The sequence below is a fragment of the Spermophilus citellus genome, assembly GCF_964194105.1.
Source record: "Spermophilus citellus genome assembly, chromosome: 6".
Lineage (NCBI taxonomy): Eukaryota > Metazoa > Chordata > Mammalia > Rodentia > Sciuridae > Spermophilus > Spermophilus citellus.
This window is the reverse complement of record NC_138187.1, coordinates 26,521,507-26,535,809: the sequence shown is the minus strand read 5'-3', so window position 1 is coordinate 26,535,809 and position 14,303 is coordinate 26,521,507. Positions and strand designations below refer to the sequence as shown.

Here is a 14,303-nt window from a genome sequence, read left to right as displayed (position 1 = left end):
AGCCCTTTACTCAACCTGCCTCTTGATGGATCCAGAGATGTAGGAGCACGAGATGCCCGGAGCTGCCGCTGGGGAAGGCGGTGTGCACCGTTTCCAGCAAAAGTTCTCCCTGATCAGCAGGAGACACTGGGCCGAGGATGAGAGCCGTATAGAACACACAGCAGCGCTGCTTACCGTCATTGTGGAGCACCATGCACCTAATCCTAAGTGCCCTGTTTTATGTGACCTCATGTAGGCGCAGTCAGACAAGGGCATCGCCCCACACGCCAGGCGCTGGCTGTACTACGTCACCATGGCTACAACTTCCTTGAGCCAGGGGAATTCTTCAGCTCCGCGGGTGAGAACTCCATCCACCCCTCCTAGAGCAGCGTCCCCAGAACCTGGACTTGACCCCTGGAGATTAATCAAACAGGAGATCAGTAGAAGCTTGTTGAATGAATAAGTGCCCGGGCTTGTCCCACGGTGGGGTGCAGAACAGCCTCCAGTGAGTAAATTCCCTCCTTCCCCTTGGGTGGGGACATCCATCTGTGAATGGAGAGTCCCGGACCGGCACTGTCAACTCCTCTTCCTGAGCATTTGGCATTTAGGGTCAAAGGGCAGCTTTGGAGGGGAAAAAACATGGACTGGGCTCAGTGGAAGAAAGAGGCAGCATTGGACATTTAGATCACCCTAGGTTCACGCACAAGAAAACCCTGGAGGGGGGAGGTGGGCACCATGGGGAGTCGGATGACCTACCTCGGAGGGTGAACTTGAGCAGCCAGCTGTCACGGGCAGAATAAAGCCCGCCCCCCATGGCCCTTCCTAACCCCAGGGAATCAAGGTTGCTAATGGAATTAAGGTCCAAGCAGCTGATCCTGAGATAAGGGGGGCCTACCGGGGAGGGGGTGGCCGAAGAATGAGAGTCCAGGGGATGGTTCGTGGAAGAGACTGCAGTGGCATTGCTGGCTTTGAGGGTACAAGGGCCCGTCGTCACCAGGGAGTGTGACAGCCCTGGGAGCCGGGAAGGGCAAGGGAATGGGGTCTCCCTAGAGCCCTCAGCTCCCAGCTGATGCCCTGACCCTAGTCCATGTTGGGCTTTAACCTCCAGAACTGTGAGATGACTCTGTCCTGCTGGATGCCACTGAGGTCTTTGTGGCCTTACTGGCTGCGACAGGCCTCGAACCTACCAATCAGGATGATTTTTGCTTAAAATTTTCAAAACCAAAGGAATTAAGTCAGAGAGCATCGGCCACTTTCAAGTCTTAATTTTATTTTTAGAAAATCTTCATTTTTCTAAACTCCCCAGGAGGTAAGTGACTGAAGCGTAGAGTCAGGCGGACAAGGTGACCTGGGGTCCCCAGCTCACTCAAGGAGGGGCCTGTCACCTCCTTCCCACACCCGGAAGGGTTAGTGCTGGTCTCCCACAGGTCATCCTGTGAAAGCCTCCAGGGAAGGTGAACCCATGTGGCCCCGGGAGGAGGAATGTGTCCCCATCACCACTGAAGAGGAAAGAGCTTCAGACCATCCTTCAAGGGGAGGACCAGCCGGGGAGGGTTGGCCTGACGTATGTCCAGGGTGCAGCAAGTGTGCAGGGGAGAATGAGGACCCTGATTGGGGTGGGGTCCGAGGAGGACCAGTGGACCTCTGTCACTCAACACGAGCCAGCCGGTTCGTTCCCACGTGTGGCATTGTCTGTGTTTAAGTGCCTGGTTCTCGGTCACTCGCTGTGACACCAGGGAGCCCAGTCTGGCTCCCCGCCCCAGGACGCAGGGAGAACATTTCTGGTTGGAATGTGACAGATGTGACCCAAGCGCCTTCCAACCCCAAGTCCAGGGGCGGGACAGTGTCCTCTCCTGCTGCTCTTGGGAGTCCTACAACCTCCGCCTTAGGGATCCGCTGTTAATGGCTTTCTGGATGACGAGGACGTGTGGCCCAGTTATTCTGTCTCCATAACCAATGGCCACCTCAGTGCCACTTATGTGAGGGAAGCCATATGAAGGCCCAGTGACCACAGACACACGGCCTCAGCACCCAGCCGAGCTCAGGCCTGTTGCCCGGCCAGGTGAGCTGGGAACAGCCGTTTCATCCATGGTTCGGGGGCTGCTTGTTATTCAGCAATAGCTCACTGATGTGCTTTGCTATGGCAGAGAACCCCCCCAAGTACCCGAATTCTACTTACTACAATATTGTGAATGGCGATCATCGGTCCACTGAAGTCCTACCTGGGGTGGGCTTATTGGGGGTTCGCTGGGGGCCTGGCCTGTGCTAACTAGAGCACAGCTCGGAGTGCAAGATATTTGAAATTCAAATTTGCTTTCTTTTACTGACAGATAGCAACCACCGAGTGGCATTTAGGAAACTGTTCTTTATTCTTGTTGGCATTGCTGGGCATGTCCGTCATTCTAGTGAGTGGGGTGGCTGAGGGGGTTTGCAAACATAAGGCCAGCCCCGGGCAACATGGCTAGACCCTACCTCAGAATTAAAAAAAAATGCCGCTGTCTGGCATTGGAAAAGCTGAGGATATAGCTCAATGGTAGAGAGCCCCTGGGTTGGATCCCCGATGGGAAATATATATATATAAATTATAGTAGCAGCTGAGATGATTAAAAAAAATCAGCCTGACCTCAAATGACAATTTTACTAATGGTTCCCTGCTGGGAGGGATTTTGCCTTAAAATATGTAGCCTGCAAATGCTGACTGTCACCCTGTCATGGTGAGCAAACGCACCCTCGCCCCCCCAGCCAGAATGGCCCAAGCCCAGCCCTGGTTGCCACCCTAGCCCCGCGGGCATCCTGCCCGAGAGCCAGGGGACAAGCTTCTGACACAGACCTGGCTCTCCAGTCCCTGTGCAGTTCCCGGGCTGTGGCCGCTCTGGAAACAGAGCTCCCAGGGACATCAAAAGGAATCTTTCTCAAAGTGCCTGGAAACCGCAGGGCGGCAGCGTGGTTCCCCCGCGGCAGAGAATAGGCCCCGATGCATTCGGTGGAGATCAAATCGGGTTAAATGCCCCCTTCCAAGGCAGCCTGAAAAATCGCCCAGAACAAGGTCTTTTCATGCGTTAGAAGGGCGAGCCTCAAAGCCTGGCCTAGTTCTAAATTTAGATGAGTAATTTTATCTGAGATGGAAGCGGGTGGTGTCTCTGGTGCTTCTTTTTGAGAGCCTGCGGTGCGGGCGTGGGGGTGGGGGGGCGTGGGGGGGTGGGGGTGGGGGTGTCCAGGCTGCATTCCTGCCTTGAGGACTCAGAGGGGACGGGACGTCATGTGGCCATTACTCCGTGAAAAGAGCAAAAGGAAGAGGAGACAGGCTTAAAATGTCAAGTCACATTGTTGGCAGGCTCTGCTCTGAATGCCAGCAACGTCACATGTGCTGTGACAACAGTGAGCCCCAGAGCTGGCTGCCGGAGGGACAACCGGAGGGTCCTCCGGCATCTCTTCTCCTGAAAGGGGTGCTTCCTCTCGGGGACTCAGTTGTACGTCTACGATCTCCACACTGGGGGCTGTGATGTGCTCGAGACTGACATTAAGCACTGGTGTAAGTTGAATGGCCACCGAAGATGTCTTTCCTACATGTGCTGTGACAGCTGGGATCTGGAAGCTTCCTTAGAGGCCCCTGTGAGAAAGGCTTGGTCCCCGACCATGTGCTATTGAGAGGGGGTGGGGCCTTGAGAGGCAGGGCCCAGTTGAAGGACGTTGAGTCCTTGAAGGGAATCTTGTGACCTCAGCCTCTACTTGTCTCTCTGCTTCCCAGCCACCGAGAGGTGGATGGGCCTCCTCTGTCACACACCCGTGCCACGATGCATTTCCACAGGCCCAAGGCCAAAGGGCCAAGTGACGAGGGACAGAAACTGCTAAAACTGTGAGCCAAAGCAAAACTTTTCTCTTAATAAGTTGATGACCTCAGGTATTTTGTTACAGCAACAGAACTGACTCACACACACATGTGCGCAGCTCCCCTCTGATTAAATATCAGGTGTCCCTGGGGGGTAGGATTACCTGAGTTCATCCTATTAAATGTGGAAAGACAGCTGATTGGCAGTTGTGTAAGTGTGCTCATTTAGCAGAAAATTAAGACGAAGGTGACATTAGGATCATGAATGCAGTGTGTTTAGGACTCGGGGAAGGTGAGGCCTGCCTGAGGAGCTCCCTAATGGGTCGTGGGAGTGGCGGAGCCAACTGATGAAGAGCCGAATTAACAGAGACCATTGTTTCTGCTCTCGTTTCCAGCATGACCTGTAGAGATGGTGGATGTCGAAATGAAGATTTCAGAAGCACCGCACACTCTCGAGGCAGGTCTCGGACTTACCTGCCTCCCTTCTAACCTGAAGAGCGAGGCCTGGGTTTGATTGAATTGCCTAGTAATTCTGTCATGAACCGCACTGCTTTTTTCTCCCTCGAACACATTACGGATGGTAACAAGGGAGTTATTTTCAATCAAGGCATGCTACGACGGGGAGATTTCTCTAACATTGTGATCCCTTCCTCGGAAATCCATTTCAGATTGGCGGATAAAATGTGATTATATTTACACTTCCCTGACACAATTCAGGCAGCAAAATAACAGCCTGCCGGAGACATTTTTCTTCTTCATATTTAGATCTGTCAGTGTTGCCTGCCGGGGCACGGGAGAGGTGGCAGGGGTGGCGGGGCTGGCGATGGGCTCTAGCTGGCGCGCAGACAGAGCCGTTCAGGGAGTCGGGTGCCTGTCCACCTCCTCTCCACCTGGGGTTCCTCGAGCGCCATCCTGAAGGGCTCTCAGTGCCACGACACAGCACACTGACCAGTGGGGCCCTGCAGATGGAATCTCTCATTTTGGCCTTGACACGGCCCGTCGATGACGCCAACGTGATTCTTTAATTGGTTCATGTTCGTGGGGGGATGCCTGATCCCTCCGTACCTGCGTAGGTCTCCGTGGCAATGATCTGGGTGTCTGGATTGCAGGGCTGAAATGGTGGCTGGGAATGGGGACAGGGACCCCCTGCGGCAGAGGCCCCAGAGCTCCGGTGTCCTCATCTGTAGGACAAGTGGACTGATCGAGGGGGTCACGCAGGCTCTATGTGTGTGACATTCTGGAGCGGCCGTGTCAAACCCGCCTCTGGTCTCCGTGGACAGTGGGAAGTCACTGCTCAGGACAGGGTGTGCTTTCGTTTCCATGGGGCTAGAAAGAGAGGTACAGATCCCACCCAGTAACCGGTGTTTCTGACCAAACGCAACACTCTCCCAAAAGGAGGGTCCAAAAGACTCCAGGAGGAAGGGGACCCTCCTCTTTCCAGGTCCCCTCCAAGCTCTTGATCTGGGGAGGATATCATCATCCAGAAACAAAGGACCTGGCACCCCTGTTGCTGGCAGAGCCACAGAGAGACTGCCTGCAGCCAGCTTTCTGTCCCTGTCACAAACACCTGACACATGCAGCTTCTAGAGAGAGGAGGTGCCAGCCTGGTGGTTCCCATCCATGGTGGGATGGACCCATTGCTCTCAGGTTCTGGTGGAGGCCCAGATGGCAAGGGGAGCCTGTGGTGCAGAAGAACGGTCACCTCCTGGCCAAGAGCAAAAGGGAAAGAGGAAGGGGCCAGGCCTCCAGTCCTTCTCAGAGCACACTGGCAGTGACCTAAGGTCCTTCCAGCCCGGCTCACCTCCCGAAGTCTCCACTGCCACCCTGCAGACCAAGCCTCAAAATATGGTTCATTCAGGACACTCAAGATCCAAAGATGGCCCTTGAAGGACTGCCTAGTCAGCAGGGAGCCCCCTCACCCCAGGCCTCTGCCCCTCCTGGGCCTGCCCACAACCACAGACTGTGGGTCCTCTCACACCACCTTGGCATGGCCCACGAAGGTCACCTTGAACATTCCTCAGAGGCTCGGCTGTGGCCCCTGTCACAACTGCACAGCTTGGGGTCTCAGTGTTGATTCTTTGCTGTCGTTTCCTCCCATGTGGATCCCAAGGGTGCTTCCTATAAACCTCTTAACGCTGCTCTTAGGGCCTGCTTCCCGGGGAGCCCAATCAGATCCGTGATGAAACCTGCTTCTTCCAGGAAAATCTAAAGTCTTTCCTTAGTTCATACTGCGTGGACCCCAGACCCAAGGTCTGCAGGTTTAAAGGAATATAGAAAAAATACCTTAAAATGTTTCATCAAGCTGGATGTGGTGGCGCCCACCTGTAATCCCAGCAGCTCGGGAGGCTGAGGCAGGAGGATCGTCAGTTCAAAGCCAGCCTCGGCAACAGTGAGGCTCTAAGCAACTAAATGAGACCCTGACTCTAAATAAAATACAACATAGGGCTGGGGACATGGCTCAGTGATCAAGTGCCCCTGAGTTGAATCCCTGGTCACCGCCCCCCAATAATATTTCATCAATATTTTATGTGTCAAGTAAAAGATTAAAAATTCAAATTTAAAAAAAGGAAAAGAAATTATCACATAAATCCAACCCATAGAATTTTTTATTATTTGGAAAAACGAGAAGTTCTAAAACTGAGAGAATTACAACAATCCACGGAGTCTGAGTAGCCCTCTGTCCCCTTGGGACAGCGCCCATCTCTGTCTCCTCGTGTTGGCCACGTTCCCCTCGATTCTTATAACTCATGGAGGCAAAGCTGTGCTCCATCGGGGATCTAGCACCGTATCATGGTATTTACAGAATTTCTTTTATTTGGTAGGAGGTTGGAGGTTGGAGGGGAAACAGAGTACGAGCACGTTGATCTGCAGAAGTGGAGAACCCGTTCTCGCCGTGGCTGACTCACTCTTCCTCGTTACCTCTGCGGCCCCTCCAGGGCTCAGACCTCAACACTCCTGGCTCTGAGGTCTCAGCCATCAACTGACCTTCAACTTCTTTTCCTCGTGATACTCGTCTGTGTGCCTTTCCCAGTCGTAATGAGAAGAGGGAGAAATAAAGGTGGAGTAAGAGAAGAAGATAAAAGAAGAATACCTCCCTGGGATCTTTATGAACCTTCAAATGCACTCTCCATCCTTCCTTTTTTTGGAGGGTTACCGGGATTGAACTCAGGGGTTCCCGACCACTGAGCCACATCCCCAGCCCTATTTTGTACTTTATTTAGAGACAGGGTCTCACTGAGTTGCTTAGGGCCTCACCATTGCTGAGGCTGGCTTTGAACTCCTGATCCTCCTGCCTCAGCCTCCTGACCCACTGGGATTACAGGTGTGTGCCACCATACCTGGCTTCCATCCTTCTCGATGGAATCTTTGGAAGTTCCCATGTTCTCACCCTCCTTCACTGTCCCTTTATTGACATTATTCTACTAAAACTGCACCTAGAAAAATGACTACTGCAACAGGCTACTTTGGTGGCTTTAAAACATGGTTGGAAATTCCTAGGCAAGCAATAGGTGGTCAGTCACCTCTCCTTGAAACTTTGGCCAAACAATGGCTTGGGGTGGAATTGGGCCAGTGATCTTGTTCTGTTGGACAGTTAAGGGGTGTGTGTTGATGGGGTATGGAAGAATCTACCTCGTAGCCTTGAGCTCTGTTTCTGATCTCTTTGAACCTGTCCCACCTGCTCTTAATAGAACATGTACCAATCCCTGCAGTGGGTTACGGCAGAAGCCAAGTTGGCTCCATGGGACTTCCAAGGTTAGGTTAAGACAGGCCACGAAGGTGTCTCCTTTTTTAGCAAAATATTCACTCCTGAAGCCCAGGGCCACTGTGTCCCCCAAAGTCCCATGTGGGACATGCTGTAAGAAAGCTCAGAGGTGAAGTGGTTACTTTACTGGACCTTGACCTGAGGGCATTAGTCCACTGATATGGATTAACTAAGGTTAGCTGTGGGCAGGTGGGGAGAGGCTGGAGGAGGTGGGTCACTAAGTTGTGCATGCAGAGTTCACTTTTGTCCCCGGTGAGCAGAGCTCTCGCTCCACTTCCTGGTTGCCATGTCCCGAGCTGCTGTCCTCTGCCAGGTCCTTCTGCCATGTTGTCCTTGTGTCACTCAAGGCCCAGAGCTATGGCATTGACCCACCATGGGTGGAGCATTTGAAACTGTGGGCCAAAATACACTTTTCCTCTTCTCATTGTTCTTTCTAGGTCATTTGGTCACAGCAACAAAAAAAGCTGACTTGAACCTCCACCTGGTAAGAATCCTGATCACGCTGAGACTTCCCTGCTGTGGAAAAGCCTTGGCCACTGAGGGCCATGGGTCAGTGCTCTGGTTAATGGTCTCAGCCAAGCCCAAGCTCTGGGGATTCCAGGCCCAGCTATTCCAGTTTTCCTAAAAGGTGCTCCGTGTCCATGACACAGACAGGCTGTCCCTGATGGCCCTTGTCTACACACCCAAACACAGAGTCTTTGAGTACTAAAGTGGTGGCTGTCTTGCTCTGCTATTATAAAGCCAGTTGTTTGGCAGCAATGGATAACTGGAACTCATGCCATATAATTTATTGCTGAAGACAAGACACTTTGGAAGTGACGTTGTAAATACAGCAGGACAGCAGATACTGCTCAGGACGGTCTGTGGCAAACCAAAATATACACTTTCTCTGCCAATTTGCTCCAAGTGTCAGATGCTGTGGGTCCTTTCCAGCTCTCACCCCATTTAGCTCTCCAAAGTATTTGACATGGTTAACCACATGATCTGGGAGCACTTTAAAACAATGTTTTCTAAAGGGTTTCCACTTTTTTCTCTGCTGCCGCAGTCTGGCTGGGCACAGAATCACAAGCCACTCAAGCAGGAACAAAACTTTATTTTTGAAAATGCCGCCAATATCCCGTATGCCTCCGGCAAGCAAGCCGGTCCACCCACGCGATCGCATCTACCGGAACCGGGGCCCAGGACCTCCCCCGGAATTCCCTCCTACTATCCTTCCCCAACCAATGGGAACTCTCCAGGAGTCCCGTAACATGAGTCCCGTAGCAGGCCAAGGTGAACAGCAGGAGTCCAATTTCCATATGAATGTAAATCTTAACATAATCATATCATCTCAATGGCTAGCTGGCGTCACCTTACAACCAAAAGTGCCATGCATCATATTATTTGGTTGTGGCTCCTAGCATCTGCCCCCTTCTGTTTAATTAAGCAACAGGCAATGTGGCTAGGGACCGTGCCTGTTAGGTATGTCCAATTCAACATATGGTTCTTACCCATCATCGGAAAACTGACCTCTAGGCATCAGCCTCCTGTCTTAGGTTGATACCACTGCAACTGAATCATACCCGTCACTGACTACCGGTCCAGTATATAGCCATACCTGTGGATAGGCCTATGCACCAGTGGGGGGGGTGAGGTTCTTTGCCTCACCTCAGTTGGCCCCCAAAATTAGACCATCACTAGTAGAAGGGAGGAGGATACAGAAATGCCATGACATCAAGTCAATTGACGGTTCCTTAGGAAAAATTGTAACACTGGTGACACATCAGCTAAGATACGCCAGCACTACCATAATTCGCTGTATCAACAAATAGAGCACAATGCATACAAGTGATACATAGTCCAGGCAAGTTTTGTAAGCAGTTCAAAGTGGAGGAATCTATCAATATGTCTATTTCCTCCCAAAATAAATCAACTCAGTGATTGAGCATTACTTGTTGAGTTATTTTTCATTGATGCATCAGTTTATATAGTTTGTTGTGATAATTATTGAAGAAGTTGTAGTTTGGTTTCATCTTTGTCTTCACCGGCACTGGGATGAAAATAGGGATTTTGACAATGATGTTAAGAAAAAAAAATATAACATTTCAACAGGTATTAAGAAAACAATTTTTAGAACAATTTACATTATCCTGAACAGAATTATTAAATATAATGAAAAGGAAAGGTGAAAGTAACAAACAGATCTGTTAACCTGCTTATTTGTACACATATTAAAACAGTCTTCAACAGCTGTTTACCCAAATTAAATTAAACCATTAAAATCATGTGAATAATAAAAAAAAAAATTTGGATCCATATTTTTATGAGCGCCCCTCATATATGATATATGGACATACGCACATACAGACATACAACACAAAACAGAAATGTGCACACGTAACATACAACACATAAGACAATAGTAAAGGCCTTGTAGATTTACCTAGGTGAAATCTCCATTGCAATGTTTAAAAACTCCATAGTCAAAAAATAAAACTGATCAGAAAAACATTAATTTATGTCTGTATGAGCTCAAAAATAAAATGGAACTTTATGATGTGGGAAAAAGCAATAATAAAATAGATATTAAAAAAAGCATCCTGGTTGATCACTGTCGCAGATGTAAGAATAGCCAAGCTGGAGTTCTGGATATCAGCTGTTATGGATTTGAGTCAAATCATCTTCCTTTTGGTCTGTAGAAATTGTTTTGTTTAACCTCTCTGGAATCCAAATTGGCTGCTGTTCTCCCTGTGGAAACACACAGACAGAGCCCCGACTCCAGACTATCACTGGATCAGGACCTTTCCATTGTCCTGTTAGAATATCTTTCCAAAATACCTTAGGCTTATGTACATTTTTTGGATACAAATGTCTTTCCGCAGCACTAAGCCCCGATGAACCCAAATTTAAGAAGTTTAGAGTAAAAAGGGTTATTTTAAATTTATTTTGGGGGATATATACCCCTTTCCAATTCCCTCCTTTTGTTTTAATAAGTACATTTTAATAGTTTGATGAGCTCTTTCAACTATGCCTTGTCCTTGTGGATTGTATGGAATTCCTGTTATGTGAGTAATGCCAAATGATGAGCAAAATTGTTTAAAAGAGGTGGAAGTATAACCAAGACCATTATCCGTTTTTAACTGTTTTGGAACGCCCACAGTGGCAAAATTTTGTAAGCAAAGAGCTATAACATCTTTAGTTTTTTCTCCGGCATGAAGGGAGCCCATCAAAAATCCGGAAGAAGTATCAACTGTAACATGCAAATATTTTAATTTTCCAAATTCTGGCAAGTGTGTGATGTCCATCTGCCAAATATGGTTAGGTATCAGTCCTCTAGGATTGACTCCAAGATTAACTTGTGGTAAAAATGTCACACAATTTTGACATTGTTTTATTATATGTCTAGCTTGTTCTTTAGTTATTCTAAAATGCTTTTGTAAAGTATTAGCATTGACATGGAACCTTTTATGAAAATTTATAGCTTCTTCTATTGTGGAGAAAATATGTATGTCATGTGTAGATTTATCTGCTAGTTCATTGCCCAAGCTAAGGGCTCCAGGCAATCCTGTATGTGCCCTGATATGTCCTATAAAGAATGTATCTTTTCTGTCCCAGATTAGACTTTGTATAGTGGAAAACAAAGAGAAAACAGTAGAAGAAGATGAAATCCTACCAGCATCTTCAAGGGATACTATAGCATTAACTACATACTGACTATCAGAAAATAAATTAAATACAGAATCTTTAAACATCATAAAAGCTTGTAATACTGCATTAAGCTCTACCTTTTGAGCTGATTGTTTGGGTACTAAAAATGTAAAAGTTTGATCAGAAGTAACTACTGCTGCTGTAACATTGTTTGACCCATCAGTGAATATATTTGGAGCATTCATGATAGGGGTTTTTCTTGTCATTTTTGGAAAAACTACAGGATGCTTAGACCAAAAAGACAACAAAGGATTAGATGGCAAGTGATTATCAAATGAAACACTAGATTTACACATGATTATTGCCCAAGTATTTAACTCATTAGCTAACTCATCAATTTGATCCATAGTATATGGAGTAATAATTTTATTGGGAGAAATCCCAAACACTCCCTTTGCTGCTTTTATTCCTTTGAGTATTAATTGTCCTACAGCCTCAGGATATCTAGTAAGAATAGTATTAGGAGAATAAGATAAATGTATCCACAATAATGGACCTTCTTGCCAAAATACTCCTGTAGGAATATTTTTTGTTGGTAGTACAATAAATAATAAAGGCAAACTTATACCAATCCTATCCAAATGCATATTTTCCATATATGTTTCAATGATTTTTAATGCTTTTCTTGCTACAGGCGTTAATATGCAGGGTGAATTTGGATCTGATGGACCTTTTAGAATATCAAATAAAGGTCCCAACTCTCCTGTTGGTATGCCTAGATAAGGCCTTATCTAATTTATGTCTCCCAATAACTTTTGAAAGTCATTAAGTGATTTGAGTTGATCTACTTGTATTTGAATTTTTGGTGAACGGACCATGGTTGAGGATAATAGAACTCCTAAATAATTAATTGGAAGATTTAATTGTACTTTATCTATTGCTATCTCTAGATTATAATTTTTTAATAAGTTTGTAAGTGTGGCATAACATTCTAGCAATGTGTTTTTATCTTTATGTGCCAATAACACATCATCCATATAGTGAAATATTTGTAGTTCAGGATTTTGATTTCTAAGTAGCTGGATTGCTTTATTAACATAAATTTGACACATAGTTGGGCTGTTAGCCATCCCTTGAGGGAGTACTTTCCATTCATTTCTCTGATCAGGACCTTCATGATTCAGTGCAGGGATAGTAAATGCAAAATATGGACTATTCTCGGGATGAATTGGAATTGAAAAGAAACAATCTTTAATATCTATAGCTAAAACATACCAGGTTTTGGGTAAAGCAGACAATTGGGGAATCCCTGATTGAGCAGGTCCCATAATAACCATCTCATTATTAATGGCTCTTAAATCTTGTAATAATCTCCATTTACCAGATTTCTTTTTAATGACAAAAATGGGAGTATTATGGGGAGATATGGAAGGTTGTATATGTCCTTCCACTAATTGTTGTTTGACCAGGTCATGGGTTACTTGTATCTTTTCTTTAGTCAGGGGCCACTGAGGAACCCACACTGGTCTTTCTGATTTCCAAGTAATTTTGATTGTCTCAGTGTACCTTTCTGAAAACCCAATCCATGTCTATTTATTTCTTGATCTATTTGAATTGGTGCTGTCATACCTTGTTCTTGTTCTCTTAATCGTTTTTCTTTCCTAAAGCCTTGTCTAGCCCTAGTAGTGGGCGTGTTAGGATTGATGTTATTTGTTAATGTCAATCCTAATTGATCTAGGACATCTCGTCCCCATAAATTTACGGGAAGATGATCCAATACATAGGGCTGTATAGTTCCTTCACATCCTTCAGGATCCCTCCAATCTAATACCATAGCACTTCTATGGGGATTTGTTGCCACTCCTAGGCCTCGAAACGTTTGAGTGGCTTGTTGTAATGGCCAATGTTTTGGCCATTCTTGATGAGATATGATGCTGAGGTCAGCACCTGTGTCCAGCAGCCCATTAAAGTCATGTCCTTGAATATTTAATTTTAGCATTGGGCGAGAATCTAAATTTAAAGACAGCATAGCCCAATCTACACCTGTGGAGCCTAATCCCTTGGAACCTCTTTCTACATTACAACTGGAAAATTTATCATGCAGGCTGGGTATTATTAATAACTGTGCTATTCTATCTCCTGATGAATTTACTGATATACCTCTTGGAGAACTAGCTATAATTTTTATTTCACCCTCATAATTGGGATCAATTACCCCAGGACTTATCATAAGTCCTTTTAGTGTAGAAGAACTATGTCCCAATAATAAGCCTACTGTTCCCTGGGGAAGAGGTCCTTTTACTTCTGTGGGAATGATTTGAACTCCCATCTCTGGAGTTAGTACTGCTCTAGCAAAGGTGCAGATGTCCAACCCTGCGCTCCCTCTAGTTTGTCTGATGAGGGATTTAATGGATAATGCATCCTGGGCACTACCTTGATGGTGCTGCTGGGTTCCTCCATTGCCCCATATATTTGTGGTTTTGGGCCCCGGGGCATTGGGCCCTCTAGTCCGTTTTTTTGGCAATGGACCCTGATACCTTTATCCACGATATCGTGGGTAAATACTTGGTCTTTTTCCATTTTTTGATAATGGAATACCCTCTATGGTGGTCTGAGAACGGCATTCATTAGCCCAATGTCTCCCTCTATGGCATCGTGGGCAAATACCCAGTATTCTATTCCTTTGATACCTAGCTTTGTTAAACCCTCCTCCTATGGGGCAACTCCTTTTAAAATGTCCTGTTTGATTACAATTATAGCATGTTTTTGGCCTGGCATCTAAAGCCTGTTGTACTGCTGCTAAGACTTGCCCTTGTTCATTAATGTCTCTACATAATTTAATATATGTGTTTAAATCTTCATGTCTCCATGGTCTAATGACCTCTCTGCAGCAACCATTTGCTTGGTCATAAGCCAGTTGTTTTATAAATGGCATTGCCTGTTCTGTATTTCCAAATATTCTAGAGGCTGTCTGAATAAGCCTATCTACAAATTCAGCGTAAGGTTCATTAGTTCCTTGTATTACCTTAGATAATTGACCTTGTAAATCTCCATGCCCCTGTAAAGTTTTCCATGCCCTAACTGCATCTACAGCAATTTGTGCGT

General features: G+C 46.6%; 1 long non-coding RNA gene across 1 annotated transcript; it reads left to right on the top strand.

The window, feature by feature from the left end:
- The first annotated feature begins 3,389 nt into the window (after positions 1–3,389).
- On the top strand, positions 3,390–8,636 carry LOC308651632. Its single transcript, XR_014022622.1, has 3 exons — positions 3,390–3,511; positions 4,204–6,058; positions 8,009–8,636. It is a non-coding gene; the product is annotated as an uncharacterized lncRNA (long non-coding RNA).
- Positions 8,637–14,303: the final 5,667 nt, after the last annotated feature.